The sequence below is a fragment of the Lissotriton helveticus genome, chromosome 8 (genome assembly GCF_964261635.1).
Source record: "Lissotriton helveticus chromosome 8, aLisHel1.1, whole genome shotgun sequence".
NCBI lineage: Eukaryota > Metazoa > Chordata > Amphibia > Caudata > Salamandridae > Lissotriton > Lissotriton helveticus.
In genome coordinates, this window is record NC_136069.1 from 1,232,472,002 (window position 1) to 1,232,490,924 (window position 18,923).

Below are 18,923 nucleotides of genomic sequence, written 5' to 3' on the forward strand. Positions count from 1 at the left end.
GGGAATTGAACCCTGGTCCCGGGCTAGACCTCTGCATCAGGGTCTGCCGCTCTAACCATTGAGCCACACTTCTCCACACTTACAGGGCTGCTCGTTCCTGGCGGGGGCTCCTCCTTGCACTTGGTGCGGCCTCTGGGGCTTCCTTCTTAACCCGGGCCCCCTCCTGGGACCGGGGCTTCTCAGTGGAGCCTGCGAGGCTCCGGGAGGCTTCCCGCTCACTTGCGGGGCTTCCCTCTCCTCACGGGAGCCCCGTTCTGTGCTCTCGTCACCGGCAGGTGGGACTTCCTGCCCCGGCCCCGCCCATGTCCCAGGCAAGGCTTGCCTGACTTCCGTGACCGTGGCGGTGATTTCCTTACTCCGGCAGTAAGAGGGGTAGGCTCTCTCGTGATGGAAAAGATACAGTGGGGTGGGCACCCGCTTAATTACTAGCACCAAAACGGGGTGGGTACCCGTAATTAAATAAAGATGAGTGGGGTGGCACCCATAATTACGGCATGACGGGGGAATCTCCCCCGAAGGGCGAACAGCATCACACTGCACAGCCCACGCTGCTCCTTAGTTGGGCAATTAAGGGAAAATATAGCGCTACTCCTCAGAACCACTAAGCTCCCTGAAGGCATAAAAATAAAGCACTCACAGGACGCTAGGAACACAGCACCAAGTCCTAATAGTCCTTGAAGACTTTGGGGGAAAAGAAATGGAGCACCAAGCTCCTCAGGAAAGGAAAAAGTCCTCCAGGCATCCTGGGGCAGGGCAGGGCACAGGGAGGCAAGCCTTCACCTGGGCCCCAGCAGCAGCACGCCCCTGGTTGTTTCAAGTCAAAAGCAAGAACAAAATCATGGGGTCACAGCCCCTCTTTTATATTACATTTTCTTTTGTTAACAAGGTGCAGGCAATGGGAGAACCAGCTACAGCTGGTTCAGGGGAACTCCTGAGCACTTTGTTTTGCTCAGCCCCTCTCTCCCTTTCACTGGACAGGCTAGGGACATCAGATGCACCACAGGGGGCGGAGCCAGCATTGTGTAGGGAAGGCACAGACCTATTCAGGTCCCAGGTGCAACTCCTCCCTTCCATCAACATGCAGATACCTCCATTCACCACCGGGCAGACCCATCCTGGCTCCCGAAGCCAAGCACACCAGCCACCCCTGTCACTCACAAGCCAGAAAGGCAATTCACATCACACTGCACACAGAAATGCCAACATCTAAAAGTGGCACTTCTAAACTAGACACATTAAATCTGCACACACTGTCGCGCAGCATTTAATCTCACGAGTTCGCACATACCAAACTCGCCCCTGCACTCCCCACACATCAGGAACCACCATGGACACACATTTCCCCATGCATTCCTATGGGAGGGCAGGCCACTCTCACCACACATACACAGAGAGTGCATGCACTTTACACTGGGCCACAGTGAAAAAGTGTGCAGAGGCCTAAAATCACCAACACCAGGTTACAGAAACAGGCTAGGAAAATGCAAAAAGTTTCGGGGTGAACCTGCCAAAGGGCCAAGTCCAACATATATATATATATATCTTTCTCTCTCTCTCTCTCTCTCTCTCTCTGTATATATATATATATACATATATATTGCAATTCCCCGTTGCACGTTTCTGCTGAAAAAACGAGCGTGGACCCAAATTGTGCTTCAGTTGTTTATTCTGCCACCAAGCTAGTCGCCATGATGCGTTTCGGCCGGCCCACGGCCTTGATCACATAACACGGCTCATACTGTGCTGATCATTTTAAAGTGCTAGTGCTCTATTTGCATACAATAGACATGGACAACATACTATAATCACATTGTAAACACATTTGAATAAATATATAAATATACATATCATTATTTACAATGCCAAAAAGTAAAATATAATTGCAGTATAATACATAATTACCTTTATTTGTGGAACCAGGCAGATCCCTGTGTGGTTTGATTATGTCTTAGTTGTCCAGCTCCTACTGGGACAGGATATTCATTTGATGAAAGCTTAAATGCAGCTAGAATTCCTGAAATACACACAGATGTATATATATATATATATATATATATATATATATATATATATATATATATATATATATATATATATATATATATATATATACAACTTCAAGTTTTAATAAAACCCTCACAAAATAATTATAGAATCTTGGTCTGATTAACAGAACAGGAGCAAATTATGAAATGCTTAAATTATAATTGCAATTAGTTGTGATCTAAACCTGTTTTTACGATTCACAAAACGTTCATATTTCCTCACACACACTTGATGACTGTCACAGTACACATCAGAAGTCACTAGAACAAGAAAAAAATATGACAAACGGGTGCGGTTATCATAATTCTATATTTGTGTAACGCATTATGCGGCCTATGCACGAGTATAATTGGGAAACTGTTGAATGTTCTGATTTATCTTTTGGTTTCTTTCTGTTGTCATTGTAACCATGTTCCTAACACATGTTCTCTTCCTAGACACGTCCTGAGGAATCTGTGGTATTCTTTCATCTTCTTGCATGTACAACAGCATTTACATCTGCATAATATTCTGAAAAATGTTTAAATGCTCTTTATCATGTTTGTGAAAAATATGACGGTAATGTCAGTAGGTGCACACCACAATTGTGTAAGAGCTCCCTAACCTCTTTCTTCTGACATACCCTAAGGATTGACGACTGGGCTAATATAAAAATTGGAGTTCAAAGACCATGAACAATTGTGCAGTCAGTATGTTCATATATATATATTATGCATGTGCGATTGTTTCACCTTTGTGAATAAAAAGTACTCTAGGTCATGCGTATGCCTTGAGCAATCCATTCTGAATGGGTGAATGTGTATTCCAGAAAAAATTTTTTTTTCCAAAGTAAGGCCATAAACATAAATAAGATAACAAATATCAAAAATACAGAAGCATTAGCTAAGTCAATGGGCCTGGCATTGGCTGCTGACCTTTTGTCTTTGTTGAAGGTTATTACCTTTTTGGATATTTTTTCGTATGCATTGTATGAAAAAAAGCATTGCCTAAAAGCCTATATATATATTTATATATATATACACATACATATACAATCTATATAGTGAAGTGTTAGCAGCTGTGCACATTGTGCAAGAGCAGAATGCTGACACTCACCGTCAGCTAAGGCAATAGCTGAGGTGGAATGTTTCTGTTCCCCATGCTGTAAACTGCGGTGGGCAGAAGCAAAATGAGAATAATTATATTATGTTTATTATATGATTTTTTTTATTAAAGCCAACACATCTTGGCTAACACCAGACCCAAAAAGGAATAATAGTTTTTGTTTATGCCTTTGCATTCCTATACTTGTTGAAATATGCTAAATAGAATAGGTCAAAAACACAGAAAATAAATATAACAGTTTCCAATCACTAGCTGCTTAGCAGAGTCCTGTGCTGGGGGAGGTCTGTAGGAGCACCAATACAAAATTCTGTATGTATTTTTGAAATGCCAATCATAACAACAACTTGCTTTGTTTATCACACTACCTAAAACACTTGCAACGCTACCTACTTAAATGGCATTCAGGTTACTGACATCAAAAGGATGGAAGGATAAGTTGCATGGACGTCAATTCACCAAAATGCTCGGGGTAGCAGAAGAGCCATTGCATACCATTTGACCTTGACTTTGACTCACACACACATGCTTACACATACTAAGACACTCACACTCTCGCGCACATAAACCCACTCTCACCCAAAAGAATTCATAGAACATACTTTTAACAGCTTTTTTCTTACCTTAGCTTCCAGATAGTGTCATATTCCAGTAGCTAATGTACTCTATGTTTTATTACACTAATAGTGAATAATAGTATTGTATAATAAACAAATTGACAGACACCAGGCAAGTGGAGCTCCAACCAGCATCCATTAGGAAGAGCTGCCTCTGTGTTCCAGGCACTGATTTTGCCATCTCTGAGGCCAGGGGTCGCAAAAGTAGTGGCAAGGGTAGCAAGGCACGAGCCAGTGGTCACAGTTGTGACACCTGGCAGTCCCTAAATGACACCCAATCAATCAATCAATCATAACACTTGTATAGAGCGCTACTCACCCGGAAGAGTCTCAAGGCGCTTGGGGGAGGGGGTCCGTTACTGCTCGAACAGCCAGGTCTTGAGTTGTCTCCTGAAGGCGAGATGCTCCTGGGTCAGCCGAAGGTGGATGGGGAGGGAGTTCCATGTCTTGGCCGCCAGGTAGGAGAAGGATCTGCCTCCAGCGGTGGCTCTTCGGATGCATGGCACGGCGGCGAGGGCGAGGCTGGTGGATCGTAGCTGGCGAGTGGGCGTGTAGAAGTTCAGGCGGTCGTTGAGGTACTTGGGGCCCAGGTCGTGGAGAGACTTGTGTGCGTGGGTGAGGAGCCTGAACGTGATCCTCTTGTTGACGGGGAGCCAGTGCAAGTCTCTCAGGTGGCCGGAGATGTGGCTGCGACGGGGGATGTCCAGGATGAGTCGGGCGGAGGCGTTCTGGATGCGTTGGAGTCTTTTCTGTAGCTTGGCTGTGGTTCTGGCGTAGAGATGGTCTCACCAAAATTTGTTCTCACGATCTGCAGATCATGCAGATGTCTCAGTGGACAGCATTCAACTCACTAAGCTTCCTTACCAGTGTATGTCCACTAAAAAATGTTTGCAGGTAAATCTAAATCAGTCCTTCAACAAATTGTGAAAGGAAAGCACAGAATTTTAGGTCGATAGGTAAGTGGGTTTTTTCCAGTGGTCAAAGATGATGTCATAAATCAATGTATCTTCAGGTCCAACCCCCATGAAATTTAACATTCTAACCCTCTGTGTGATACCTGGAATGGACATAAAGTTCTTCGACCTGCTTAAGAAGAAAACTTAAGCTGAGATTTGGCAACAGGCAGTCTAGGTTCACCATCAGGTTCTCCAGAAGGTAATTCTGCAGAGTTCTCTATTATCCTAAGTATGCATTCCATGCTTTTACCACCTGTAAGTTCAATACTGTGGATGGCAGATGGCAGATTCTCCTATGTGTCAGCACTGAATAGGTAACTTGGGATATGAGGAGACATCACAGAAGCAAGGCAAACCTTCCCGAGGAAGACTCTGTGGCTTTGTTGCGAGGTTTGCACTTTTTAAAGCCACATATATAGAAGATGCACCACGCAATTACCAGTTCATAAACTTAAGGGGTGTTGGTCTAGTACACTGTCACTAAATTCATGGCCTCCGGGCACTCACTGTCATCACTGAGGAACACTTAGCTAGAGCAATCAATAGGAGCATACCATGATCTCTAGCTATTACTGAAGAGCATCTATGGTCATATCATGAAGAGCTGCAGAAGATCTGAGCAGAGCTGAGTGCCAGTTATTTTTGCATTTCAGCTGTCTAAACATCATACAGATAACTCTGATTTTATTCAAATTAAATGCAGAAAGCACAAGTTGCAAACATCACTGCAGGGATTTTCTCTCTCTGTCTAAAGTGTATGCATTAACTTGAAGAAATTAAGAGTTACATTTATGAACTGTAGACATCTCAAATGCAAAAAAACTGATGCTTGGCTGAATGCTGAACCAGGGCAACTCTTCATGAAGTGCTCTGTGGTGTTCAGCAGCTCCGAAGATGGGTGGCAGTGAAGTGTAAGGAAAGTATTTATAAACAACAAGAGGGAACCATTGCCTTATTTAGCCTATCTCTCTGTACCCGCCCAAAGGGGTCATCCTATGGCATTAAAAGGACTCTCACACAATGGGATCTCAAGTGGCATGCTTCATCATAGAGTCATTATCTGTTTACCTAGTGTATCTGGACAGGCTCAACCTTGATAGTCAATGAGAGCTCTTTAGTTATTGGGTGGGATCTTAAATTTAAAATAGTTTAGGGTGTCCTGAGGATTAATTTTATTTTCAATGGGCAATATAACAGAGTTAAAAACAGGTGGGGATGCACTAAGGAAACTAGTATCCTCTGTAACCCTGGGTCAACATGTTTCAGCCGTCAAATCAATACCTCATTGGGCTAGGTGGCTTTCATCAGGATCTCACAAGGATCCTGTTAGTATCCTATTTGCATGCATTTGATTCTGAAACTTCCATTCATCATACTCATACATGCCATACCGCCTGGGTTCCCTCTTGTTGTTTTTGTATAGTTAGATGTTTGGGAAGGTGAGGTACGTCTATATCACTTCTCACTCCCTTCTTCTTGGAATATAGCCTGAGGAAAGTAATCAATATAGGCTGCAAGCATCCCACATACACTTTTTTTTCCGGGCCCTGAAACAACAGTGGGTAGAGGATGTCAAAGCTCATGATAGAAAGAAGAATATTGTTTTATTTGTCAACCAGGAACTAAGAACTTATTTGCCAGCAAGCATAATGGATAAAGCACACACCTTAAAAGTAATTTGGTGCAAAACTTTAATTATGCTCACAAAATTAATGACATTTTTGAATTTGTTATTATGTAAAATGTAAAAAATAGGAAAAGTTCACATTTGGTAGCTTTACTACACTGCTTTTCTCAAAGGAGACTTGTTCAAGCAGAAAATGACTCACGTAAGACATTTTCTACTTGAAGCAGCCACTTGTTAGTGTCTCACATGACTTCATTCTTGAAGTATATATTCTTGTCAAATTTGACTTGATAGGGTAGCAAACCACATTTTGAGCCATCTTCCTACTTCTACACGAATCTGCATACTTTTTGTGAAATTCCAAAAAAATTCGAAACAATTTCACGCATCATTTCTTAAATTCCAATCGAGTTTCCACAGGATGCCGGTGCATTAACTTGAGGGCATGGATATTGTGGTCCCCTCAGTAAAACGTTTGTGTAATTGCAGTAATGGCATTAATCACCATCCTGAGGCTAGGTAAAATCCATTTGGGAAGTCCAATGTAGAACCTATCTCCAAAGTGTGATACGACAATCACTATTGTAGCTTAGACCATATGTGAAGAGGTAAGGAAAGGGATCATCCTCCGATTTCTCAAATTGAGGACACATCCTCATTAATGCTGCTATTTTTGGCATTTACGTGATAAAATATTACCAAACAGTATTATAGACTTATAACCTCTCATCTGGAACTGGCCAGTTTCTCAATGAGCTCTCAATGATCTCAAATAATTGGGCAGGATTTTTTTTTTACTCTTTGTGGAAGTTATTGGTGAATATTACTGTGCCCGACTTTGACTTTCGACTTGTTGCTTTGAGTACAATAATGCATTTTCCACTATGTAACTACAGGAACGTGATCTGTTGACATGACAACTCCATTGCCCATTTGTCACTTATCCTTAGAAACTTTAGAAATCGGAGTTTCACATTTAACTTGTCTGTCCCGTTACCCTATCTTTCCTTTACCCTATCTTTCATCCCCTGTGCACGGGAAATGCGTTACAGATGGAAGTTAGTTGTGTTGCACTGAAAGATTGTTGTATGATCGCAAGTGCATCTGAGGTTAGTACACATTAGTTGTTCATGCTAAAGGTCCCTCTAGTGATTTACACTTGCATTGAGTTAAACTTATTTCTCTTCCTCCTGCATTTTCCAGAAGTTTAGAGTATATTCTAAAATCTATTAAGCGTATGCTTTTCGAATGTACAGAACAACTTTCGAAATACTAACAACCACCTTGAAAAAATATCCATTTAGTTTTTTTCTAGTATTAGTAGAACGCACAGAACAACTTTCGAAATCCTAACAACCACCTTTAAAAAATATCCATTTTGTTTTTTTCTAGTAATAGTAGTTTATTGCTCTTTTTAAATTATTGTTTAATAAGAACCCTCTAGTTTTTTGTTTTGTTAAACAGTTTACAAAAAGTGTAATTAGCCATCATCGAGCAAACGATTGTGTGAAGTCCCATTGAGGGATGTCATGGGGAGATGGTGTCATAGCGCATTTGATATAACACCCGTTTCCCAGTGCTCTTGATGAAGTGAGACCAGTTGTCTGCTACTGGTCCCTGAAGTCACTTCAAGGACTATTGCCTTCAATCCAGGATGTATAGGGATGTTGGAAGCATGTACTACAATACGTGGAAGTATGTAATCAATCTAACCTCAGTGACATGGAAGACTTTTGTTAAATATTTTCACTACACAGCAGTCATCAGCAGCCAGTGGACCCACATCCAAGAATATCCCATCACCATGATGGGTAAGTCTCAGGGAAACCAGTGAGAAACCAACACTCACAGTTAAAATAAATATTAAATGGCATTACGCTAAAATAAAACTTATGAAACAAAAAGAGGCACCACAAATTGGCAAAACATTGAAAGCAACATCATGAAACAAAAACCACCCTCAACATTAACTATAAATAAATCACACAAATAATCCAACTAACAACAAAAAAGAATGAACATCTGTATCCAAAATATATTTGAGCAAGTCTGCCTATATTGTGAGTAATGAACAATATATATTTGTGTATGTTAGCCATAGTACCTCAGATCTGTTGAAGTCCACTTTCATAGGGTGTGTGTAAATTTAAATGGTGATTACGATTGCAACTCAACCTGCGGCTGGACGATCTGACTCTGATAACTTGGGATATTACCAGATTAGTATGTTTGCTTTTTTTCAGCCAGTGTTGCCATTTAGTTTTCTACACCACCTCATGGTTGGATCTGGGCAGAATGGAATTTAGATAGCATCAAGTAGGATCAGACGCTATTATCCAAGTCAAGCACACACAATAACTCTATCTTAGATTCTATTAAGGGTGTCTAACGTTTTACTATTAAAAGGTTCTGAGGAGTCCTTCCAAATCAAATTAAAATGGACAATATCAGGCATTTTGGGGCAATTTCTTTCAGGCAGGATTTTTTTCCCAAATAAGAGGCCAATAGGTTGCAGTAGTAATTGAAGCTCGTCAATTTTTGTGATGTATGACATTTCATACAGAATAAATTGAAAAAGCTAGAGATTGCCATGGCGGTTTCAAGGAGGGGGGGCTTCTATATTTCCGCCCCCTTTTCAGTCGCGTTTAGCGCGTGCGGTACCAGCTTTAGTTAGTGTTTTCATTTGCTGCTTAAGTAGCGGATTACACTGTACACAGCCCACCAGAGCGGGTCTGTAATTGAATTGTCGCCGTTGACTCTGTGGACATTCCGTACATTTGCTGCGGGAAGTACATTTTCAAAACTTCATCTTGATGCAGTCAGACAAAATGAAAGGCAATATTCTTTATCTGCCAGAGAATTGCTGCAGATGAACTGCTTTCATATGAGGCTTAAACACAATTTAGTGGATTCCATCCTTCAGCTGGCCACAATTGAAAGCGATCAGGATCAATATCCCTGGCCCAGCATGCAGGCCAAAGCATTGTGCATCCACAAAAGGCTCGGCGGCTGTATTCAAATTTTTCTGTGTCAAATTAATTTCCATGTTATCTCCAAATTCAATTAGATGGGAGCCCCGTGTAACTAAAAAAGTGTCCGACATCCCATAGTGACAAATGACGGTGCTTAGTGTGCATATCAAGGCGAAGTGTTGAGCCTTGCTAATCTTCTCACTAATTCTCAATTACCGTAAAATGAAGCCATAAATCACACAGACAGGGGATCGATGGAAATGTTGTTTTCAGGGTGATTGGCAGCCTCCCCAAAGGTTTTCTGTAAGTTGGTTTAAGGTTACCATGCGTTCCTGAAAGTGAGGCGAGGCGGGGCTCCGGGCAGGGGGGAGGAAGGTTGGTTTGGGGGGGAGGGAAGGGGGGTCGAGTCCTGCTCAATGTCTATAATAAAAGCCTACAGGCCTTTAGGGGATCGAGCAGAGGGACAGCGCCAATTTCAGCCCATCAGGCATCCAATTTTTCTCCTTTTCATACCTGCTGTAGCAAATGAGAAACAAATTAAATTTCACGCCACTATCTCCACAGAAACCATTTAAATTTTTCATGGAAACTAAATTGTCCCCAGACAAATGGCCTCCTGATTCTATGAAAATATACTGCGACACCGGGAACAGAAATAAATGTGTGTCACTCCGGATGTGCCATTCTCTGTAATGTCATTCACGGCTGGCCGATAAATGGAGCCCTGGCATAGCACAATGGCAGATGCCCGACACGTGCGCGGGGTGCATTTGCATTGTCTGCCCACCCTCCGCTCCCTGTCGCGCGCCCCCGCCCCCCGTCCGCAGCCGCAGCGGAGCGCTCTAATATTCTCCCTGTTATTAATTTGCAGGCAGGGTTATACATTCATGAGGCCGAGATTGAAATGTAAATGAGGCGCAGAATAAGTAGTCAGCAGTCGCCCTGGCCGGGCAGCCCGTGTCATAGACTCATGGACTTACATGAAAATAGTTATCAGTCAGAGAGATTAGCAGCTCTGAACATCGATCACTGCTGCAAGGAAACAATGAATAAAATAGCCCAGACACGAGGAAGGAAATTACAAGCGCTTTAAAGTGGAAAGGGAATATGTAATAGGGCCTACCTGTTGTCGGGAGCGCGAGGGTGGTTGTAATAAAATAAGCTATATTCTATTTCCCACACTCCCTCTCTCACGCTCTCTCGCTCTTTCTTTCCCCTGATCGCTTGTATTTAAATCGTTCCATTTTTTTTTGTCATCTCAATTTATCTGCGGAATGAACCCAGGTTCCTCTGCGCGTGGGGCGGGGCCACCTTCCTCCCACTGCTGACAAATGAAAGCCACCGTTTGCAATCCGACGGTGCTTTGTCAGAGTGGTAAATCACCCAGTGTTCATGGTAAAACTTCATAGTAATATATTCAATTGAGATCAGAAGATTCAACTAATTTCTAACACATCAGCTACTGTTCCTCAAGAATATGGTATTCCTACGTAGACTGATTGTTCTATATTTTTTATAAGCATACAGAAAATAAATACCTTCATTCCCACAATATTTTCACCAAAACTTTAAAATGATTTCAGCATCTTGAAACTATTTCTGAAATTTCTTTTTCGAGAACACTCATTATTCTGTGTATAGACAGAGGTCAAAAGTAGCTATGCAGAGCACACGACTTTACAGTACAATTCATTCATTATCGTGCAACAAATCGCCCACACTCACTGAGACCACATCTACAGAAACGCAATAAGAAACTGTAAACGGTATGTTGGGTATGCTAGAACATATGTAAAATGGAATTAAATGGGTCATTAAAACCTACTGTGGCCATATAACCATAGTTATATTTATATCTTCACATAGTGTGCCTAATATACAAAGAAGCAATTTTTAAAAAAGTTTTGAGAGTTTAATGTGGTCACAGTTGCAATTAAAAATGCCAGTTAGAGCCACAGTATTTTGCTAAATTACAAAGGGACGTTCTTGAGGTAAGATTTAAATATTTTTTACACTGCCACTGACTAAAATGTATAGTTGTCGGGCGTTCAGTGTGCACAGCATCATCTCCTGCTAGGCCGAACTCAGTTACAGTTTAGTTGAAGCTTTTGTTCAAACATTAATATGGCATGAACATTGCATGGACCTACCTGCATCTCAAGGAATCTTGGGTTGCAAAAGAATTGTATTCAGTGTTTTAATGATTTATTCAGTTTATCTTATTTTTTTTCAGGCATTGAAGCATGTTCTCAACGAGGAACAAAGTGGAATGTGAAAGAGAAACAGCTTGAGTGTTGAAGTTTTCTGGAGTGAAAAATTTGAGAACAAAGTGGGTCTGAAGTTGGTTCTCAAAAGACCTGATGTTGGGTTCACTTTGGGCACGCAGTGCAAGTGGGTTCCAGAACGAGGAACCATATTAAGAAAATACCGCTTGATTGTCTCAAGTGTTTGTGTTTCGTATTGTATTATATTGTTTTGGGGGTTTTATATAGTGCTTGCCATACCCCCTTTAAGATGTTAGGCGATATCTAGATTGTTGAGTAAGTGGCTGCTCTGTAAACATAATTCATACAGCACCACAGTGCTGACGAGGACATGGAAGTGCTTTGATTTTCATTGGGCTACCGGTTACCCTCTGGCTGTTTGATTGAAAGGGTGTTTGCTATAGATAGAACTATGGAGATAAATTGAGGGCCATGTATGACGTGAGAAGCAGGCTTGAGGGGGTTGGGTGGGGCTTTAAATGCATAGGTGTGGTGGTTGCAGTGAGAAAACCATACATGCAGATACTACATAAATACAAGTTGATATTTTTGCATTTAGATACAAAGAATTGGTGGATTTGCTATATCGATTCGCACATCAATGTTAATTTTCATTAGTCAAATCATAGTACCATTTTACACATAAGACACAATGTGGAGTGCTACTTAGGCGTTAGATGCACATCCACCTAGGACATCAAATAGTGACCACCTTTCCCCAACATCCGTCAGGGCCGTAAGTCACCACAATGTAGAATATAACACTAGTGCACTTCCAAGATAGTCACTTTGATCCATTCGCTATTATAGCGTTTCAAACACAGTCCATATCCTTGATCAGAAGCCAAATCCAACACAGATAGAAGATGTAGAAAGTTCAAGCCTTTATTTTGCACATGCTATGATCCACAGCCGATATTTTTGCATACAGGATCGCCATTGATTGTGCCTTCGTAGTCCACAGTTGGAACACCAAATTGGTACTCGAGCTGTGCAGTAGAAAGAGGAGTACTCCAAACAGTGGTGCCTGCCACAAACAAAGGGTGGGGGGGAGGGTCGAGGGAACGTGGGAGTAGGGTGCGGGGGGAGTTGCACGGGGGTGTTAGAATATATAAAAATTAGAGAATTTACTTGCAGCCATCGGCCGCCTCCTGCACCGTGTCGCGCTTCCTCTTCTCTTCCTGCTGACCAGCCACACCGAACCTGCCTAGGCCTGCAACTGGACCTTGCCTGATATGATGGAGTTGGATCTTGACTTCTATGAAAACTGCAGCATGGCAACGCTGAAGAAGTGGTACTGGGAGAGGAGGCTAACACTGGCCAAGGCCTCTACAAAGCTTGACTATGAAGGAACCCTCTGATCCTGGGAGGAGGCCCACAGGATGAAAGCTGCAACACAGGAGCAGGGTGATGATGATGAGGGGGAGGATGTAGTGAAATGGGGAGAAGAAGAGGATAATTTGGCAATGGCTCCAGAAGAGACAGAAGGGCTCCAGGTAGTGGGGTCCCTTGTTGGATCCAATATACAAGGCAGTGTGTCCTCTCACAACCTGTTTCCTGAAGAATTCAAGGCCAGACAAGCTGAGAGGGACCTGTAGCTGCACCTAGCCAAACTGGTACTAGCTGCATAGGCGAGAAAGTCTGAAAGGGCCTTGAAGGAGAAAAATATGTTGGGCCATGAACTAATCTAAAGGAATAGAATCTACAGATTTAGCAAGCCTCAGAGTCCAGCAGAAACTCTTGCCTGAAATTACGGAGTTGGATCTCAACAACTTTGTAAGCTGCAGTATGGCAAAGCTGAAGATGCAGGAGAGAGCGCTGGCGCTGGTCCAGGGCTCTCCAAAGCTTGCCTCCGAGATAGCCGTCCGAGACTGGGAGGAGGCCCACAGAGTGATGATTAGGAGGATGAAATGGAAGAGAAAGAAAAAGAGGAGGATGATTTGTCAATGGATCCAGAAGAGATATGAGGACACCCCCAGGAGTGTGGTCCCCTGCTGGATCCAATGTGAGTTGCAGTGTGTGTTCTCACAACCCGACTGCAGTGGAGCAAAAAGCTGAAAGAGCCTGGGAGGAGAAACATATGTTGTTGGGTAATGAAGTAAGTCTAAAGGAGTTGGACCAAAAAATCAAGCAAGTCTCAGAGTCCAGCCAAAATGGCAGCAACGATAGCAGAGTGTTCAGTGGAGACAAAAGAGTCTGCATACCCAAATACCTGGTGCCTAGCTTTGAAGTGCGGGGATGATATCAACAAGTGGTTCGCAGACTATAAGGTAGCCCTAAGAATGCATATGGTCCCAGTGGAGGCACATGCCAGCCACAGGTATGGATATTCTTTTGGCTTTACTGGTTGAAAGAAGCACTTGTCACAAAGTTTGAGCTCACCCCAGAGGGATACCACATAAGGTTTAGGGACAGTAACAAACTGTCTGACCAGTCTTGGGCAAATTTGATAGATTTCTGCATGTCAGGTAAGCACCGGATGGGTAGGTGAAGAGCAGTAATGTGAGTAATTATCAAGAGCTGTGCAATCTGTTTGCAAGAAATCACATATTCCACCATTACTTTCCAGAGCTACGTCAACACCTAATTGATATCAAGCTAATTGACCCTAAGAAGCTTGCCAATGAAGAAGACTTCTGTATCAGCACCCATTTCTACAAGAAGGTACCTGGAAGTGACCCAGAGCAGGGTGGTTCATGCTTCACCCAGACAGATTGAGGGGGAAGTACCAAGTGACACAGTCAAATGCCAAAGGGGGAGGGTTCCCATGTATTTTTTAAGAATAGGTGGGAGGGTTCTGGTGGGTGTTGGACCAGGGCAGCCCATTTCCATCCCTGGTGCTTTGATAGTTTCCTGTTGGGACACCAGCCAGGGGATCTGGTCTGTACCAAGAGACAATCCACTGGTGAGAGCTCCACAGGGACGGCCAAGTGGCTTTAGAAGGAGGGAGTCCCCAGGAGCAGAGAGTAAAACTTGTCTTGGTTTCCCTTAGCCTGTAAGTATACTTGTGATCCCTTCCACCAGGTCACAGTTAATGGGATACCTGTCACTGCCCTAAGGGAGTCCTCTGCCAGTCAGACCATGGTGGCAGAAAGACTTGTTTTACCAGAGCAGTACACCGGACAAGTGTGTAGGGTCACTCAGGCCATAAGGCAGTAAATATTCTGGTCTTTTGCACTGGTGTCTTTGGAATGGAGTAGGCAAGCGTCCCTGAGGTGGGGGGGGGGTAATCGTTGATCCTCAGATGGCCATTGACTGCATTCTGTGAAATGTATTACCACCAGTGTTAGGAGAGCAGAGATGTGCGGCTGCCCAGGACACCCTGAAAGCTCAGGTTCTGGAGGTGCTACTCAAATGGAGGATATGGAGGCCGAGATAGAGGGGCATGAGAAGAAGACAGTCTAAGGTGGGAGGAACAGTGAATTAGGAGTGGCCAGCTCTGAGAACAGAGCTCCCAAAGAATGACCCTAGTGAGACCACTTCTGATCTGGAGGTGCTCTCTGCACTGTCACAGAGACAGAGGGCCAAAGAAATAGACAGAATGTATCACTCTTGAGGAGGGTGGTGGCCTGCCAGGCATCTATTCAGCTTAAGGGTACATACACTTGGCTGAGTGGCCAGTCTTAGGCTACCCTTCAGGACAGGTGGGAAGGAGAGTGGAAGTAGGGCTCCTAACACCTGGGTCTGGTGCCCCCAAAATTCAGAGGTCAGAGAACCCTCAAGAGCAGTTAGGGAACTCCTTGCCATCCTCAAGGCTGGAAGTGAGGTCTACCCAAGAACCCCGCTTGGAGCCAATACCGAGTAGTGGATGGGCCCTGGCCTGGCTCTTAACACTGACAACCGTCAGTGTCATCTGCTAGGTTCTGTCCTTAAGAGCAGAGGTTTCCTTGGGTTGGTGATAGAAGTCTGATCCATGGGGCAGAATAGGCCAGCCATCCTGCAAATGAGCCAGTTCGCACCAAGACTCTGCCTCCCACAATGACCGTCAATGTGAAGCTCCAGTAAACCTCACTCTTCGAACTACAGGGACTGCCAGAGACCTTCGGCAACACAAGATCTGCACTTAAATCTACAGCAACAACAGGTTGTAGTATCCACCAATACAAAACTCCAGCAATGACATCCACAATACTAGACGGGCAGGTGCAACAGCGACAACAGCGCCCTCTGCCCAGCCTGCTCTTAGAGCTACAGTGATGATCATCCATGACACTTTCTCTCCTCCTCCTGGTTTCTCCCACTGTGAATAGAACTCTTTACACCAGACTTTGAGAAGGTAAGATTTTCAGCAGGACTAAGCTGGTCCCTGTATCTGGTCTATGCTCCATTGCAGTCGGCCTGCACTTGTGGCATTCCCCTGGTCTAGCAGATGAGTGCACTTTGTGCTTTTAGGTGCTATATGTACTTAAATGTTTGAAGTTGCGTATCTCCAGTTCTACTTATTGGATTTCTGTTGTTCTGGTCTCATATTATTTATTAAAAATTACACAGTTTTTCTAAATTAGTTTGTTTTTTTGTTCTTGCATTGTGTATTCACTTTATAACTATTTGTTTGCTGTATAAGTACTTTGCACAGTGCCTCTAAGTTAACCCTGACTGCTTTATGCCAGTCTACCAGAGGGTTAAGCACAGTGGCGCAGCTAGGACTTTTGCCGCCCATGGCGGTCCCTGCTTTTGCTGCCCCGCGGCGGCCGTAAGAGCGGGAAGGGGGGTGCTGGTGATCAATTCTTGCATAGCTGCCCCTCGCGGCAGCAGCTAAGAGTGGGGAGAAGCTGCCCCAATACTCATGCCGCCTGGAGCAGACCGAGTCACCCCTTGCTACACCACTGGTTAAGCACAGGCTGATTTAGTGACTTTTATGGTTCATCCTGACAAGTATTGTGCTTGAGTATGGCTCTCACCCCCCCAACCAATAATCACATTTCTTACTATTAGTGCTTTGTAAGCCTACAATAGACTGCTGACATGACCTATGTGTGACTGTACTTGTGTTGTTGAGTGTTGCACACTGTTGGGTTAGATGGGTAAGGCATAATCTGGGGTAATGTTTTTAAAGCATTGATAGTGGTTTTTTCACATGATTGGCTTGACTTTCGAATAAAAATTTGGAGTCCCAAAAAGTTTTTCCTTCTGTGTGATAAAGCATATCCAATTGTTGTAGTTGGGTATTAAGTTTTCTCTATTTCACATGTTACGAATTCAGTTTTCGAGTGATTTAAGTTCAAACAATTTTGTAGCATTCAGTTGTTAACTGTCTATAAGCATTTTCTAAGTCCAGACGTCTTAATGTCTGACGGGCTTTCCATTTTATCTTTAATATGCGTATTATTGGCCTAGTTGTAATAGGTACTTTAAAAAACAATTTGTAAGCTCGGGAAGTAGCACCAACTATACATTGAATAAGAGAGATGCAATTCCCGAGCTTTGTAGAGCACCTATCTTTTGCAAGCATGGGGTTAACAGATATGAAGGTAGAGATGTGATCTGTGTTTTAGCTGTTAGATTGGACTGAATCCATTATACAGCAGTATGTAATTTGGGGCCTGATTTAGAGTTTAGAGAGCAGAGGTAAGTCCATCGGTATGATGACGGATTTTACCCCTCCATACCGAGGGTACTCTGCACACCAAATTTAAAGTTGTCTTCTGACCCTGCAGACAACTTCAAACATTGTCAGGACCAACATCTTGGCAGAACCTATCAATGTTGTAAATGTTTGATGGACGGCTCCATCAGACTTGATGGCTACCCATCAAACATTTACAAAGTTTTACATTTTTCCAAAACAAACTCCCAAAGTTGGAGTTTGTTATTGATAAATATAAAGCTAATGTACCTCACTTCATGAGAGTTGTCTGCAAAAGTGTGGGGGATATTTTATATTCAGTGTAAATGAACAGCAAAAACAAAACAAAATACGGCACAAAAAACACTGACTCTAAATCAGGTAATGGGGTTATATGTAAACCTCAGATAGCCTGCACTCCTTTGGGTAGCCAGAGGAGAATGTCGACGATGGAGCAGGAATAGCCTCTGTTAGACCTGGCACCTTGGTGTGGGTTTCCCTTCAATTTGTACTGTTGTCTCATGTGTTTTTTGCTGGTGTTAGATGCTTTGGGCACTGTGCCACTGCTGTCCAGGGCCACAGTGCAAGTGATCCGTATTGTAAATTAATGTATGAATTAGTAATTCCTTGATTGGCTGGTTTGGGTTTACCTGTCAGACCCTAGTACAGTGCACCAGGAGTGCCCAGTGCTTGTCGACCAAATGCTGCTGGTGGGCTTGCAGCACTGGTTGTGCCACCCACAGAAGCAGCCCGTAAAAGTGTGTCTAAGGCCTGCCATTTCAGAGCCTGTGTGCAGTCTGGTGCGGCCATGTTGACTGAGCACATGCACCCACTTGCCAGTCCCTAAACCTTCCCTTTTCTTCATATCAGACACCCCTATGGTAGGCCCAAGCGCAGGGTGCATTGTAAGTATAAGGTAGGACAAGCCCTGATGTATGTAAATGTAAATGTCATGGTACTTATAGAGCGCACTGTCACCAGACGGTCACCTTGCGGTGTCGCCTATGCGGTTTCCTTGCGCTTATACTCATACCGCTGTGGAACCCACCTGGCTTTCCCTGTGAAGTGTCCACTCCTGGGCACCCCCAGGGTGAAGCCAGGCATCCTTAGCGCTGTTGGGGCCGGTGTGGAGGCTAAGCAAGCTATTGCCCAGAGTTGCAGCGTGGGGCCCGTGATTAGAATAGGCACCGAGGCGAGAATTAACAGGTCCGAGGAAATTGAGCCCGAGACCCCGCCTAGGCGGGTATCGAACCCTGGTCCCTGGCCAGAACTCTGCATCAGGGTCTGCCGCTCTAACCATTGAGCCACACTCCTCCACTATGTGGTATGTGTGGCATGTCCTAATAGTGAATTACAACCATTTTCATTTTTCACTATTTCAAGGCTACCTATTCCCCATAGGCCAGAACGGGAAGTTAGATTATTACATTTTATAATCCTAACTGACTCAGGCAACATGGTTGAAATTCAAGTTTAGTATGCCTGAACTCAGAATGATAAAATACATCTTTTAGTGAAGTTGATTTTAACATTCTGTGTTTTAAAAAACCACTTTGAGAATGTAGGTATTTTCTTTTCTAACTATCCAAGCCTGCCACTGCTAGGTTGTGTATTCCTTGTCTGGAGTTTGAGTGACAGGGGCTGGGGGATTCCAGGAGACAGGGTGAGTCAGCCCAGTGGTGAATAGAGAGATCTGCCTCTAGATGGGAGGGAGGAGTTGCACCTGCGACCTGACTAGGGCTGTGCCTTCCCTCCACAAAGCTGGCTCCGCCTC